The sequence below is a fragment of the Pogoniulus pusillus genome, chromosome 14, assembly GCF_015220805.1.
Source record: "Pogoniulus pusillus isolate bPogPus1 chromosome 14, bPogPus1.pri, whole genome shotgun sequence".
NCBI lineage: Eukaryota > Metazoa > Chordata > Aves > Piciformes > Lybiidae > Pogoniulus > Pogoniulus pusillus.
In genome coordinates, this window is record NC_087277.1 from 24,336,578 (window position 1) to 24,352,280 (window position 15,703).

Genomic DNA, 15,703 nt, shown 5'->3' on the forward strand with positions numbered 1-15,703 from the left:
CACTGTGCTTCAGATTTACTGACTGTAGCTCTGCAGGTATCTGAGCTTTGTATTTTTACCTCTCATCCAAACACACTTCTCTGAGGTGTGAAGTTTTCTCCCCTTTTTTCTGCCATCCTGTTCTAGTTCAGCACTCCTGTTTCTTGTTTTGCTTCCTATGCATCCATGGTAGTTAGGGGGATATGAAAAGAGTTGGGTCTGCTGTAATGAGAATTACTGCCAGAGTCATTGCCATATTTCAGGGCTTCTGTAAATACTGGGAACTGGCAATAGCCCGTGGTTAAAAGCAGCTTCTCCAAATATCCCCAGCAGCTAAATGCTGAAGTAGTAAATTGTTGCTTTGTTTCCCTAGACTTCTCTAGCTAAATTAGACACAGAATCACTTAACCTGCAAGCAATGTTTTAAGAATTTAGGTGGGTTTTTTTACTGTCATACCTGCAGCCACTTTACACTCCTGGGAGTGTACAGTGACTTAGGCTGCTACACAGAGAGGAGGTAGTATATTATGTTCTGTTGTATCCCTGCATCATTGTACAGCTGGGTCATAATGTGGCCTTTGAAATTAATTAGCAGTAAAAAAGGAGTGAGAAAAGGCCAGTGCAGGGAAATCAACTTTGTACAAAGTGGGAACGTGGAGATTTTGGTGGTGCTTCTAATTTGTTGTTCCTTGAGGTTCTGTTGTGAAGGCACAGCAATGTTTGTGCCTTCAGCATTTGCATCTGGGCAGTTACACTTATAATTATGAACTATTCCTAGGGAATTCACTTGAGAAAAATAGCTGTCCTTTAATCTGAGACTTGATGTGTATCACAGAAGGAAATTCAAGGTTTATGTGTCTTTTTATTTCCTTTTTGATATTTGAGTGAAATAATAGAGAAACTAAGAATTTGAGATTTAAGGAGAAGGGGCTTGAAAATAGTCTAGAGCCTTCAGATTTTGGGGAAGGACTTCAGTGTTTTGTGAGAGAAAGGGAGTAACTCCTGTAGGAAATGCTGAATATTTGTATCCAGTGTTGCTAAACAGACTCCCTTGTGTCAGTGATGGAAAAAATGGCAACAGATTGGGTATTCTGCATTGCAAGGTGGCACATGCTTTTGCTTTTTGTTGTTGTTTGTGAATTGGTGTTGGCATCAGTCTGTCCACAAAGATTATTTTTCTCCATAACCTGCCAGATACATCCATGTGCACATAATGTTCAGTCAAAGTCCTTCTGAGTTTATAATGCCACTTTAAAAATACGTAGTCAAACAGGGTATTTTGCTTGTTCTTTAAAACCCAGCATAAACCAGCAGATCCTGGCACATGGTCCAGAACAGGATGGCCATCATTTTCCTCTGGTTCCCTAGGATGATACTTGTGAAAACTGCAAAGTTCCTGGGAGTTCTGACAGGATTTTGTGTATCTAGTAAAAAGCTTTGCATTAAAAGCTTGAAAAGGTTAAGATGCTTACTTGAGATATTCACCAGTAACCAACATTGTAATGGCTGAGTGCCCTTCTCACTCATGCTTATGTGTCTCAAATCAAATAGAATCATCAGAAAATTCAGGTCAGCATAGACCTCAGGAAGTCACCTAGTCCAACCTCCTGCTCAAACCATATGTTAGCATTTCCATCTTTCACTTCAGGCAGTCAAGGTACAGGATTAAAGTGCCTTTTGTGGCTTCATGCATGTAATTCATCTGAAGAAAGAGTTGAGCTTCCCTTTTCTGTCACTGTAAGGTGATAGGAAATATGTTCATTTGAAAAGGTGTCTTCCAAAATTGTTGTTACTGCATTTTGTTGCAAACAGATAGTATGATCATTTATGGTGTTTTCAGACAGACAGGCTGAGCTGCTGCAGTTAGAGAATGAAGTAGAAAACCTACAGTCTAAATTTGATAGTGAGATAAACATCTTGGTCACTTTGGGTACAGTTTTGAGGAAATCCTTTAGTTTCTCTTTTAATCTGAGGCAATTTATTGGGCCATTTGTCCACACAGGACAGGAAGAGAGCCAAAGCCTTTGGAGGAGCTCTTACTAAGTATTTGTTGGTGTAATGAGGGGAGTGCCCAGTCTGTCTTCCTCTTCAGCACAGTGTGATCTCTGAAGTCATATCCCCTGAAAAGTGAAAGTACAGGAATTTGATGTTCTTCTGCTTCTTTTATAAGCCCCTTCCAGTCTTCTGTCTAGGACTGTACTGGTCAAGTTGTGTTTTCTCCAGAGGTGAATTCTTTCTCTGTTCTCCTCCTGGCAGGACTTGTTGAGTCAGCTGTCCTTTCTGATGAGAACATACATCCACCTTTGCAGCTTGACTACTGCCTTCACAGATTGTCATATCCAGTTGTGAGAGGTCATGTTGAATTAACCAGACATTTAAGAAAGCATGGGAGAAATAGGGAGTTTCATGTGATCTTCAGTTCCTTATTGCTGCTTACAAATTCTTGAAAAAACCTTTCAGCTATTGTTTTGGAGTAGAAAAATGCTGTGGGAATGAAGCTTGCTAGTTATTTTGGTTTAGAACCTTAGTGGAGCTGGGAAGGTTACCCACTTTGCATCAAATGCTAAGGGGAAGGATAACGTTCAACTTTGTAGCATTCCATTAAACCAACACAACATGCAGTGGGTTTTGAGACAGAAGTTTGTTATACTGCAGAATCCCTGTTAACAGTGTCACACAAAGTGTCTGCAAAAGAGCTGGTGACATGAATGAGTTCACTTCACTTTGGCCTCAAAATAAAGCAAAGCCACCTTGCCTTTTTTATGGATTTCAGTGAGTAAGAATTAAAATCTTCGTGTGGTGCTGTACCCAAGATAACTAACAGCTCGAGAGACAGCAGCAAAATGATTGTTGTTTCTGAGGCATTCAGCTGCCAGGCTTTTGTCACTGCTTACAGATGCTAGCATCTTAGACCTGTGGTGTTTTGGGTGGTTAGTACTCGGGTGCACTGGAGTTAACAGTAGGTGGAACTGCAGAGCAGGGATGGGCTGATAGCCGTCTCGCTTGCACATACAGGAAAATGGAAAACTGAAGGAAATCAGGGACATGTCAGAAGTTCTTTAATGAATTTTAGATCTCCCCCTTCTTTATGAAGGACACAACAAGGAAAGAAACTGAACCCACACCTTCCCTGCTCCGGGTAAATGTTATTTTCCCACAGTTATACATTTGCCTGGTGTGTAGAGGGTGTGGGGTGAGGTTCTTGGAGTGAGGACCTGAACTGGTGTACATGGGAGGTGTCTGAAGCATTAGAGCCCTGTCTTATTCAAGGTGCTTCATAAGGAAGCTCTTTAAAGTGATAGTGTTGAGTTGAATGTAGTAGACCTGAAATAAACACTGTATTGCAGGAAAGGCAATTTTAACATTGAAATTAAATGTTAAAGTTCATTTTTGAGGTTCATTGTTAGGTAATGGTTGGACTTGAACTTAAAGATTTTCTCCCACCAAAGTGACTCTGTATTTTCTATTCCATCTTGCAGTACTACTGCAGACCCTTCTCTTTATGCTGTGTGCTGTACTGGAAGTGTCTTTTGGATTAAGATAGGAGGAAATGGTGACATTTCCTTACTGATTTTTATGTTTTGGAATGCAAGGCTGAAATGAGAGATTAAAGACATTAAGTCTTTTCCTCTTCAGACATCTTCATTTGCTCTTCATTTGCTTAATTTTGAACAAAAATTGAGTTCAATAGCTTGCTTTCTTCTGAAACTCTGATGAGCAGAAATGAAACTGGTCAGCTTGAGTAGATGAATTATTTAATATAAAAGGAAATTTGAATTCCTCATTTTCCCTCTAAAGTTTTGGTGCTGACCACTCAACTATAAACTGCAGTCATCTCTGAGATTTGAGATGTTGTCTGTATAACAGAGGAAAATATGCTTTAAATTGACCTCCAGTTCAAATATGAGTGATCAAACTCAGCCCAGATCCCAAGGATGAAAGGTCATTTCTCTAATAACAGAGTGGTGTCACTGAGAGATTTATCACCCTGTCCTGTGGACAGAAGCAAGCGCAGGTCTACCAGTGTTTCTGACAGCTACATCTGCAGAGGTCAGATGTAATCAAAGATGATGTCCTCAGTCGGCAGCAATATGAAAGCTAACAGGGACTTCTTGCTCAGTTGTGTTTTCATCAGTCCCTTACCATAAAGCAAGTCAACAATAAAGAGGATAAAGAGCCTGGGCTGCTGAGACTGTGGTTGTGAGGGTGAGTCACAGTGGAGTGACCCAGTGCAAGTCAGGCACATAGGGAATACCATCTGCCTCTCAGAGAATGGGGATGGAAGGGTGGGTAATGGGATGAAGTTTCTTTTTTTGAGTAAAGTATGAGACTGGAGTTGGTGATGGGGTTAAAGGTCCAAAGCCTTGAAAACTTTAATGCACCTAGTGTCAGAAGCGATGTCCTTTCTGGCATCCTAGAAAACATCTGAAAGGAGAATTAAAGAAGGAACCTGGCAGGTATCTCTCCTGCCCTCCTGATAGGTGGGAATGCTTGAATAGATTGGCTTTTTTAAAACCTTTCACTAGATGACCTCAAAATAATACAAAATTTGTGTTACCCTCTTGCCACATCATTATGCTTTTCCCTAGTCCACCTATGCCCTACCTTCTTTTGGGGGGGGGAATGAAAGAAGGGAGTACAAACTTTCTAATGACCTAACGTTTTCTACATTGTTTGTGCTCTTGGAGGGCAAGCCAAAGCTAAACCTCAGCTGCTTAAGCACTTGCTGTAGTATGAAAATAGCTATTGTGCAATAAAACCTCCTGGTTCCTGTGCTTTTCTGGTTCACTGCAATTAAACAGTGACGTGTGCTATGAAAATAATATATTGAATTTTGCTGTCTTCTGTTTCTCTTGGATATCAAAAAGCTGCTCAATTACTGCAAAGTTTTGTTTTATTAATGCACCTATACTTTATCTACTAATTAGTTTTTCATTTAGTGTAAGAATATATGAAATAATTTAAATAAGGTAAATGAAGCATCTCTAGGAATTCTTCCTCCCCCCAAGGTCCTAAAAGAGCTGCAGGAAGCTGGGGTAAAATGAATTGTGGATGTGTTTTCTGTCTATACCGAAACAGTATGGGCAGTGATTTAGTTGAGTCAATTAATGAGACATGAATTATGAAATCTGTAGTTATTTTTATTTCTGGACAGTCTCACCCATAACTATATACAAATTAGTTAAATTTGGGTTCTAATTTGGTTGGGAAAATCTTTACAAGGATGCTTATGGGCAATTCATTCATTTAGGAGAGTCAGAAAATTGGAAAAGTTTAGCTACTAATGGCTTTGTCTCATTTACAAATAAAAGGCAGCCTGGAGCCCTAGGAAAAGTCTGTTCTTCTCACTGCAGTGGAGTAGGACTTTCAAGATAGTCCCTGGCTCTTTTATGGCAGTGTTGGAACTGCTCGACTGTTGAGAAGCTTCTAGATCTTCCCAGGGTGCTGGGCAAGAAGCAGATGGTCTCTGACCTGATCCTGGTTCCTCTTGGCATGGAGGTTTGCAGAGGTGCAGACAGAATCTCTTGCAGATGTGCAGAGAACACCATGTTGGTGGCACTTCTTGCCATGTCATGAGGCACTCAAATGCCTTCTGGGAAAATTGAGGCACTTAAGTTTCCAGGTAGTTCAAGCCCAAAGCGTCAGGACTGAGCTGGTCTGAAGCTCAAGGCAGAGCACAACACATTGTCCAAGAGCAGTGAGGCAGAGGCAGCATGCACTAAGGCAGAGCAGTGAAGCAGAAGCAGCACACCTGCTTGCAGCTTAGCTCAGTTTATGTTACCTGCCTGAGCGCACTGGCTCCTCTGGCCACAGAGATTCACCTATCAAAATGGCATTTGCAAAACTGACCATACTAGATGAAACCAGGCCTTGCTCACCCTTACTTACTTGGGCAAAACACCAACAAGTACGTAAATACCTGTGGGTATCTCTATATCACTTGGGGAGAGGACTTAATGGCCTAAGCCTTTGTTTTCCTCCTGTCCTTGCTTCCCCAGTCAGCAGAAGGGTGGGGCAAGCCAGGACATTTAGTAGGCCTTTTAGCCTTCCAGGACAGGCAGGTGCTGCATTTTCATCCCACAATGAGTTTCTTGCCTGCTATCTCCAGTAATGTAGGATCCCTGAGGACTGCTGGGCAGACTGATGATGCACCATGCATTTCAGTGGGAACATCTGCATATTTTCACAGCCCAAACTCTCCAGGACACTGACTTCAAGATCAGAAGCACTATGTGCTTATTAACTAGGATATCCTCACCAGGAGGACTTCCCAGTCTACTTGCAGAGGGAAGAACCTGACAATCCAGTTGTGCTTTTCTCTTTATCTGGAGGTGGTGTTTATTCAAAGATTGTCTTCTGTTATTCTTCTCCATCTGTTTTAGAAGGTTTCTCATTTCTCCTTGGGGAAGATCCTTTCCTGTATGCCTCTCAGTTTTGGCACAGAAGATTGATGGGGCAACTTCAGAAGGCATCAAGTATTTGTTGGCTTCTGAGGTTTTTCAGTCAAATTGGATTAAAAAAAAAAGGCCAAGAAACCAGACTGTGCTTCAGATATACTGACTTTAGCTCTGCAGGTGTCTGAGGTCTGTATTTTTACCTCTCATCCAAACACACTTCTCTGAGGTGTGAAGTTTTCTCCCCTTTTTTCTGCCATCCTGTTCTAGTTCAGTACTCCTCTTTCTTGTTTTGTTTCCTATGCATCCATGGTAGTTAGGGGGATATGAAAAGAATTTGGTTTACTGTAATGAGAATTACTGCCAGAGTCATTGCCATATTTCAGGGCTTCTGTAAATACTGGGAACTGGCAATAGCCTGTGGTTAAAAGCAGCTTCTCCAAATATCCCCAGCAGCTAAATGCTGAAGTAGTAAATTGTTGCTTTGTTTCCCTAGACTTCTCTAGCTAAATATGTGTGCAGCTTGATTGGATTTCACCCAAGCACTCATTAGAGCTTATGTTTAATATTAGTAGTGAACTGCTTGTAATGGTCTGCTGCAGAAAGGTGTGGTGCCTGCTAGCATTTCACTGTTAACAGGAAAAGAGGCTTAGCCAAAGAGCAATCAGAGGAAGGTCCACTAACACATTCTGAAGTAAAACTCCATCCATTCTTGATGCTGCTTTCTCAAAGTACATTTTGTTTCATTCTTTGTGCTTCAGCTCTCAGTACTGTTGATCTGCCTGCAGTATGCAAAAGCAGTGCAGCAGATACTTCTTTTAAAAGGGTAGGTTCAATGCAAATGAAAAACTGCAAGTAGATATGGCAGAGTCAAACCTGTACTCCAGAAGTCTCCTTACTCCTTCAATGGAAATCATCTTCCAGATGACTTGCCTGAGTATGCACAGTGCCTGTTGTCATGATAGCTGATCCAGCTTCTCATGGTGCTGGGAGACATGACAGAGTTGATGACAGCTTGCAGAGTGTTGGAAGCTCACATCCAGGTGGTAAGGTGGATCAGGTCGCAAGAGTGCTGTGGAGCAGAAGCTTGCTATACATGAGATTGGATTTCCCACCTGGGTCGTATAGACTCTGGTATTAGCATTCCAAAGTCCTCACTGCCAGAGAGCCACAGCACTGTGGTGGGCAGGGTCATTTGTTAAATCAGGTGTTAAAACAACCCTGCTATAGAAACACTTACTCTGGAAGTGTGCATAATCTGTCATTATTTTCCTTCATGTTGTACTGTGTGCACATCAGCAGGTTTCAAGATGCCTTCTACTTCGATGCATTACTGACATCCCCCCCCCAGCCAGTGTGCAGTGGCAGCTTGTAGAGGACCCAGTTACATGACACAACTTACTCTTTCACCACCAGTCTTAAGTAACTGGCTGGTCTATCTAGCAGCATTTTGCCAACACAGTATTCTTCTTAATGTGTGGTTTTTTTGCATGAGTTATTTCTGAGGTAGTCTTTTTTTTTCCCAGCAGTACTCAAAGCAGAGGTAATATTAACCTCATGAATCATTTTCCCCCCCTGTTCTTTACTCACAGTGTTTTGCATTTGATGGTGATTTTCACACAATTTGATATAATGACAACTGCCATTAGGTGGTTGTGATCTTTTAGCCTGTACTTGATCCTGAGAGCAGGGTGTGATTGAAGAGTGATGGGCCTGACAAGGATATGGATGAAGCTTACTTTTCATGAATAAATAAATGCCTTTTTGGTGAGACTTTTCATAGCAACTAATCATAGAATTGCTTTGCTTGGAAAGGACCTTTAAGATGATTGAGTCCAACCATTATTTAACTCTACAGCTCATCACACAAATCTCTTAGTTCGTTTTTCTGGGTTTCCAAAATGTTCAGCTTTCACTCTGTCCTCACATATCTGCAGTAGTATTAATATCAGGAGAAGGAAACTTCTAACACCAGCTGGTGACTTTAGCCATCTGGATTTTTGTCCACTGGTACTGTTTTTAACTACAGACTTGCAGTGATGTTCCCGTGGAATGAAACTGGTTGTGCAGTTAGCAGTAGTACAGTGTAGCATTACTACACTTTAGGGTCTGTATTAGGTAATTATTTTTTTCCAGAGAAGACTTTCTTGTGCTTCTATATATATAAATATACATGCATAGGTGTATATGCACGTAGAAATAAGTTTCCCATATGCACATAGAAATGAGTTTCCCATTTCTCTAGAAAATCCTGTGTTCAAAGAGCTGCTGAGAGATACTTGATTCATCTAGAGAGGTATGTCTGCATCTTTTAAAATCATCTTCCACTGGTAGCCAAGGCAAAAGGCTAAGTACTTGTATCAGTGTCATGAGAGAGCTGCCAGGACAGCATCTCATTACCAAGCAAACTTCAATGACCTCCTCTGATGTGGCACAGAGGAAGAATGTGTCCTGATCTGCAGCAACCGTTAGGCACTGGCTCTTAAAGAGCTGCTTTCAGCCAGCATGGCTGTTTATCTGTTAGCTGGTGATGTCAATGCAGGGCTTGTTCTCAGCTCTTCAGTTCCCTTAAAAAATGGAGTGTAATTTCAAAACACTCTTCAACAGCCGGCCATATTTAATAAGAGTAATTTCTTTGTGGTTTCTGTTAGCTGTGGCACAAAACAAATTCCTCTTGAAATGCCATCTGTGCTGAGAAACAGAAAAAAAGCCAATGGGTACATGCTTTACAGCTTGTGTGCCTGTGAAATGTGCAAGAATGGGCTGCCATGTGTGTGGTTGCATAGATGACACACGTCACAGCTTTGGTCACAGCTGGAATTCTAGTTAAATGCTGCAAAATCTAAACATTCTACTTTGTGCAGTGGTATTCAACCTTGGATCACTGCGGTCAACAAAGACTTCATGAAGCAAGCCTTGCTGAGAGAGGTGGTATCGCTGGTTGTTGTTTATGAAATATTTCTAGACATTTCTGTCTTAACTCCTTTAGCAGCATCTCCATGGAACCAGAAACCGAGGTAGAAAGTGTGACTTTTCTCCATTTGTGTCCAAGGGCCTTTCTGTGTTGTTTTTGTGTCTCTAAGACAACTACACTGCAGTGAAAACCATCTAACCCTATCTTTTGTATGTGGTACCTAAAGTGTGTAAATGGCTTGTACAGACAAAATGCTATTTTTAAGGTACCTTTTGTTAAGGTTATGGTTTTCCTAATGTCTATTATATGCTGGTTTATATGCATCAGATATCTGTTTTGTCTGCTGCTTCAGGTTTTGTGACAGCAGGAGCATTGTCAAAGGATGAAACACATAACCACTTCAAAATATCAATAACTGGGTTAGGATAAACTAAGTTTTTCTAACAGGTTATTTTTATTTGAAGAAGAACCACATCATCTTGTGGGTTTTTAGTAATCTTCATGGTTCAATGTGAGCTCCAACCTTTTTTTGCTTCTTTTGGGAAAATGGTGGAAAAGAAGTGTTGCTGTATGCACAGGGTCTGCATGAAGCAGCTACAGTTTTTTATAGGTTGCTGATCTTTTCATATAAAACATCTCTTGACTTTGTTACCAAAGCTGCACTTGATGTCAGTGTCTTGCACCGAAGGCCTACTGCACGTGACCTGCAGCATGGCTTTTGTTCCCTGGAGAAAGCCTAGTTCCATACCTAGCAGAATGGCTGCTTTTAGGAAGCTTACAGGAGTTCACCTGTCATTGTTTAGGGTATTTGTATGATATACTTCATGACTAGTTGATATTTTTCTCAAGCCAACAATCAAAAGTAGGTTTTGTTCTTCAGGTATACATGCCCAGCTCACTGGGTAAGGAGTTGTTCTGTTTTGCAGGGGTCTATATTTTACATTAGTTATCTAGCACTAACAGGTGATGTTGAGCTGTATCTGCTTGGTACTCAGTGAGCAGAACAGAGGCAGTAGTAGTGAACCAGGAGGAAGCTGTGCATGAAATAAAAACTTAAGCTGTTAGTGATCCCAGCAGAGAAGATACATCTCAAAACCACCTTGCTCTGCCATCCATGGAGTAAGAGAGAAAATGAACTGAGTTGAGGTGTTCTACTAGAAGTACTTAAATTCCCAAGCAAATGTATGTTTACACTTTGTGTAGAACCAACATTTAGGAGTGTAACTTGGTTCTCATTTTGAGATAGAACATTCAGTGGTAGTGGCTGTGTATGTGAAATGGTTTGTTTCATAACCACATCTTCAAAATAGGCTCCTTGGGGAACTGAGGGAAAAAGGATAGGATAACAGCAATGGAGTGTTTCTCATCTTTAGTTATACACTGTACTAAACTCTAGCTATCTGAGAGTTGTCTTCTCTTCTCTCCTGGAGCATACCAGAAGCCCACATGGCTGGACACCTGAGCTGTGTTGTCTTATGAAAATAATTGTCCTCTGCAGCATCAACATTGGCATACTCCATTGAGGCTGCTACTGTGTTGACACATGGATGTTTTCAGTAATAACAGTATTCCAGATGGTAAATGGAGTCAATAGCCAGTTGATGCTTTTAGTGTTGTTGCTACATTGCAGTACTCTTGCTCCTCATTTGATTTGATTTGGTTTGCTTCTGAAAACTTTGTCTTGGCCATTTCTTCGAGGAGGGACAGAGGGTGATATTTCCACCAGCAGCAGATGTGCTGTTACTGTAGTCAGCTTTATAGTGATGTAAAGCATTGCTTTCCTGTATAAAATGTTTCATTTGTCTGTGAAGGACATTTTCCATCCCATGACAGGCTCTCAAACTGAGGCTTCATCTGTGGCTGTCTCCTTTCCCCTCGCATCTTAATTTGGTTCATCTCTCTTATTTTCGCTGTGTCTGATTTGGTTCCTCCCTTGAAGCTGAGGCAAATAGGGAAGTAGCATTTAAAAACCAGTATTGAGTACTTACCCATTTACACACAAAGGGCCAGTTGCACACACAGGCACACAGGGCATGGAGTGGGAGGAACCATATGCCTGACAGGTTGGTGAGAAGGTCCTTCCCTCCTTCCCTCCAACACTGATTGCTTGGGCCCTTGCATCCAAGATTACAGTTGGATACCTCTCATAAGAAGTGTAGAGTAGCTACTAAATACTATTTTTGTAGTACAAATAAATACCTATCACCAGTCAGAGGGTAAGCATGTGTCTGTGTGACATACTTGTGCACTAATCTCCAATGCCCAGAGAAATACCTTGCTGATATTTAACCTTTCTGAACTAACGTTTCTGCTTTTAGCAGCTAGCCAGAGTACTTCTAGATCACAGAAGTAATAGCAGCAACAACATTAAAGATCCAATCAATGCTGGAAGCCCTTTAAAACATGTCACATGAAAGGCTTGTGGTTACAGTTGTTTATATTTTGTGGTGTATGTTTTATGATGGTGTTGACAGAAATTCAAAGTCTTACAAAAGAAGATACATCACTATCTCTTGCTAATCTCTGGAGCAAATATGTGAAGGGGAATTTTGTCATTATGTTTTCATCTGAGTAAGAAGCTTGGAGAGAAAATATACATGGAATGCATAATACAAAATAAACTGGATGTGTGCTACACTTAAGTAAATCATTAACATTAAAGCAGTGAAAATCCAAGCTTTCAGATTTTAATTTAAGACATCATGTGTGACATTAATAAGTGTGGCTGGTATTGGTCCTACAGATACAAGCTTTGAATTACATTTTGCAGCAAATGTTCTTAGTTGTTTTCAGGTTGGTTGTTTTTTTAATGTCTTCCTGGGATTTCTATTTTCTTTTTTGGCAGTCTGTTGTGCAGACATCCAAACCGTTCACAGTATTCATGGAGTTTGCCTGTTATTGTGGCAAAGGAGTTGAAGAGGTAGCATATCCATGGTGCAATGTTGGATTTATGGGCCAGAGGAAAATTTAGTTCCTGTAAAAAAACAATGAGGGATCAGTAAATGTCCTACGTATCAGCCCTGCCCAGCATGGCTGGGGCTTCCTCTGCAGGACAAGGAGTTAGGTCTTGGCAGCGGCCGCCCAGCATCGTGGTTGCAGCTGAGCCTCTTGCAGCAGTAGATGCTGAAGTCCACCCTAAGGTAGAGGGGACTGCTTTAGGTACAGCTGAGGAGACCCTGACTCTCAGTTTTTCTTGTCTGTGTGAGAGCAAGATACAGCCCTCGTGGAGGAGCTCCCATTCGTCACAGTCCCTCAGTCCCATCTGTGTCTTTCAGAATGTTGTTGGCTCTCTGTTGTCCTGGAAGTTTATTTATCTGCTATCAAGCGTATCAGAAACAGGAAATAAGGCAGAGAAAACCTTTAGTCAGACATCCAAAATGAAGGCAGCCTGTCCTTCAGTCCATCTCTACATTGAGAGGCAAATATTTAGCCACTCTATAAATTTCTGCTTTTCTTACCTCCTCTTAAAAATCAAAGCTGGTCTGAGCTAGGTGTATGCATCGGTGTCATGGGAACTTGCAAAGCCTCTGGCCCAGACTGCCCTGTAAAATCTGTTGAGTCACTGTGCTCTGCAGCCTCCCACATGCCCAGCTATTGTTGCATATTCTTTTCCTCCCTCTTTTTCTCCTGGTGCCATTCCTTCTGTGGGTATGCCTCTGCTCTAGCCATCCTTTAAGACCCCAGTGATTCTCCAAAGTTCACCTCCTTTCAAGTATGCATTTTTTACAGTTGTACTTCTAAAACCTTTCCTTCCATTTCCAAAGAGAAGCACATTTTTTCTTCTTCTCCAGGAAAGATGTACTTCAGATACTCTGAAATGATTCTCTACTCATGCTTGTATGATGTATTCCGTAACTGTTGTTTAGGATAAGCTATCTTGTGCTGAATTAAGGAATTCTGTGGTTGAAGCCAGAAGTATAAGACTTGCTGAGTAATGCCTGTGGTGAGACCACAAACACCACACACATTATTTTCTTCATATAAGCAGTGACAGACAAATTGTTGCTGATTTCTGTAAACAGCCTAAAGAAAGCACTAGATTGTGAAGAATTTTATCTTCCTAGTATATATTAAACAAGCCCAACAACGTCAGAGCAACCAGCAACAAACCAAACAGAACAGGAAAACCAAACCAAAACAAAAATCAACCAAACCCAACCAAACAAAATAACCCAAACCATAACCCTACAAGCAAAGTGAAAATTAGACAGCATAAAACCCTGAGAACAACCACTGTGAACAGATGGCTAATTTCCTCTCTTGCTAGACCAGCTTTAAGTATATACTGCTAGGTTTAATGACTTGTTCTGTGTCTACACTATACCTGAGCTCAAAACTTAGCCTGTAGACCATTACAGCATCTTAGAATCACAGTGTTAGAGCTTGGAAGGGACCTCAGGAGCCCATTCCTAGGAATATGGTGACCCCATTCTGCCAGTTTTGTGTAAGCATGAGTGGATGGGTACCTGTTAGGAAAATTGAGTTTTACAGAGTTGAGGGGGCCTTGGTTCCTCCCTGCATACAAGCATGTGCTCTCTTTAGACTGTCAGAAAGGTTTGTTCATTACTTGGTAGGGCAGCACTTTTCTAGAGGACAAGAGCTAAGCTGCACTTGAAATTCACTGTCCTTGCACCTGGTGTAGCCCTGCTGAAGCAAATTGGTTCTGCTACCATGCATGTTCCTGAACTGATTTCAATGAAAACAAAGTCTGACCTTCACCTGCAGCACCTATCATACGTGGAAGAAGTGGTGGGGGTTATAAAAGCCATTAAAGAAAGCTGCACTGAGATTGGTGAAGATGTATGCATTTCCTTGAACCATCTGTGTGTGCCTATACCCTGAGTACATCCCTGGGTTACATTACAGTAGGAAAACTGGATGTGCTGTCATTATTTCAGGGCATGGCCTTGGTGATAGAAAGAATTGCTGTCATTTTAATGGAAAATATGTGAACAGATTTTACCAACCTTAAACTCATACCATGTTCTGTTTAAAAATATGCTGAACTCTTTCCCAAACTCTTATCTTTTGGGAGATGTATGACTACATGTTTTATGTCTGGTGCATTGCCAGACTTCCCAAATCCTCATCTTTGCTAGATAATTGATAATTGCTCACTTAGTATGCTCATAGATTAAATGCTGTTGCCTCAGAGATGTGTTTAGAGGATAGGATGGATATTGGCATGTTTTGATTGATACAGCAAAAAATATAGGTGGAAGTTTCTCCACTGGTCATACAGCTCACAGCTGCTCCCTAACAAGATCCCTTTGGATAACTGTTTGTCTAATTTGTTCCTAAAAGTTGGTAGCTGTTGAAAAGTTACCATTCAGTCATCAGTTCCAAGGCTTAAATATATTCACTGCTAGAATGCTTTCCAATTACAGCTAACACTTTTCTCATTGCTTTTTACACCCATCCCTGCTGTGCCTTACCCCAGTGGGCACAGGGAGCAGCATACCCCCTCCCTTTGTTTTGTGTTTTTCCCTCCATCCAGTTTCTTTTGGGGAGTGAAAAGGGCACCTTTTATCCAGCTGCTGTGTAATATAAATTGCATGAATAAGGTTAAAATTTTGACATCCTGTGAGTGAAGATCCCCTTTCACTGGGGCAGAGATGTTCAGGCTCTAGCCTTTTGCTGAAGGCAAGGGAGTGAGGCACCCTCCACCAAACAAGGGAGATCGTATTGGGATGAGACAGTAGGGGAGACTGGCATCAGTCAGCAGATATGCATTGTGGCAGATACCCTTGAGCATGTCACAGGCAGGAACTGAAGATGCCTGTGGCTTGAGGAATTTGTAGATCATACCTTTTAAGCATCAGCTTATTCTGGAGTTTTATTATTCCCCCCACTTTGTTCTCCGTTTTCAATACATGAGGTAAAATATTGGTGAAGAAGAGTAGAGGAGCTCTACAGCTGGTTGAGTACATCTGTGAGGTTAGTGAGTAGGATAACTGGGTGAGACTGGTACTGTTTCCATACAGGGAAAGGGAATGTAATGTTTTCCATGCTGATGCATTGTGCATGGGCTAGGCATTGGACCTGGCCCAATCTGCCATAGTTCATGTGTGGCTGGAAGCCTAGAAATGCTGCTTTTGTCCACTGGCACCAAAACAAGTTTAGAGAAGCTCACTTGTAAAAGCAGTAGTTTTAACATTCTGCATTTAAAACGGAGTTATCCCTTTTTAATAATGCTTAATATACTTCAGCATTTCCTTCTGCTCATATCTCCCTCTGTGCTCCCCAAAGTGTACTTGGGCTCCCAACAGCAGAGTGCTGCTGGAGGCTTGGTATGAGGATCGGTACTCTGAATGCAGTTTGTTTACAGCAGGTACAAAGCAGATGCACTGGTTTTGTGTGTGTGTGGGTCTGGCAACCATCCATCCATGTGGCTTTTAATAGTGGTGCACTAGAT

General features: G+C 41.4%; 1 protein-coding gene across 5 annotated transcripts in view; it reads left to right on the forward strand.

The window, feature by feature from the left end:
• ZNF704 (zinc finger protein 704) overlaps nucleotides 1–15,703 on the forward strand; it is a 92,346-nt gene that overhangs the window by 17,545 nt on the left and 59,098 nt on the right. The gene's annotated exons all lie outside the window — the stretch shown is intronic.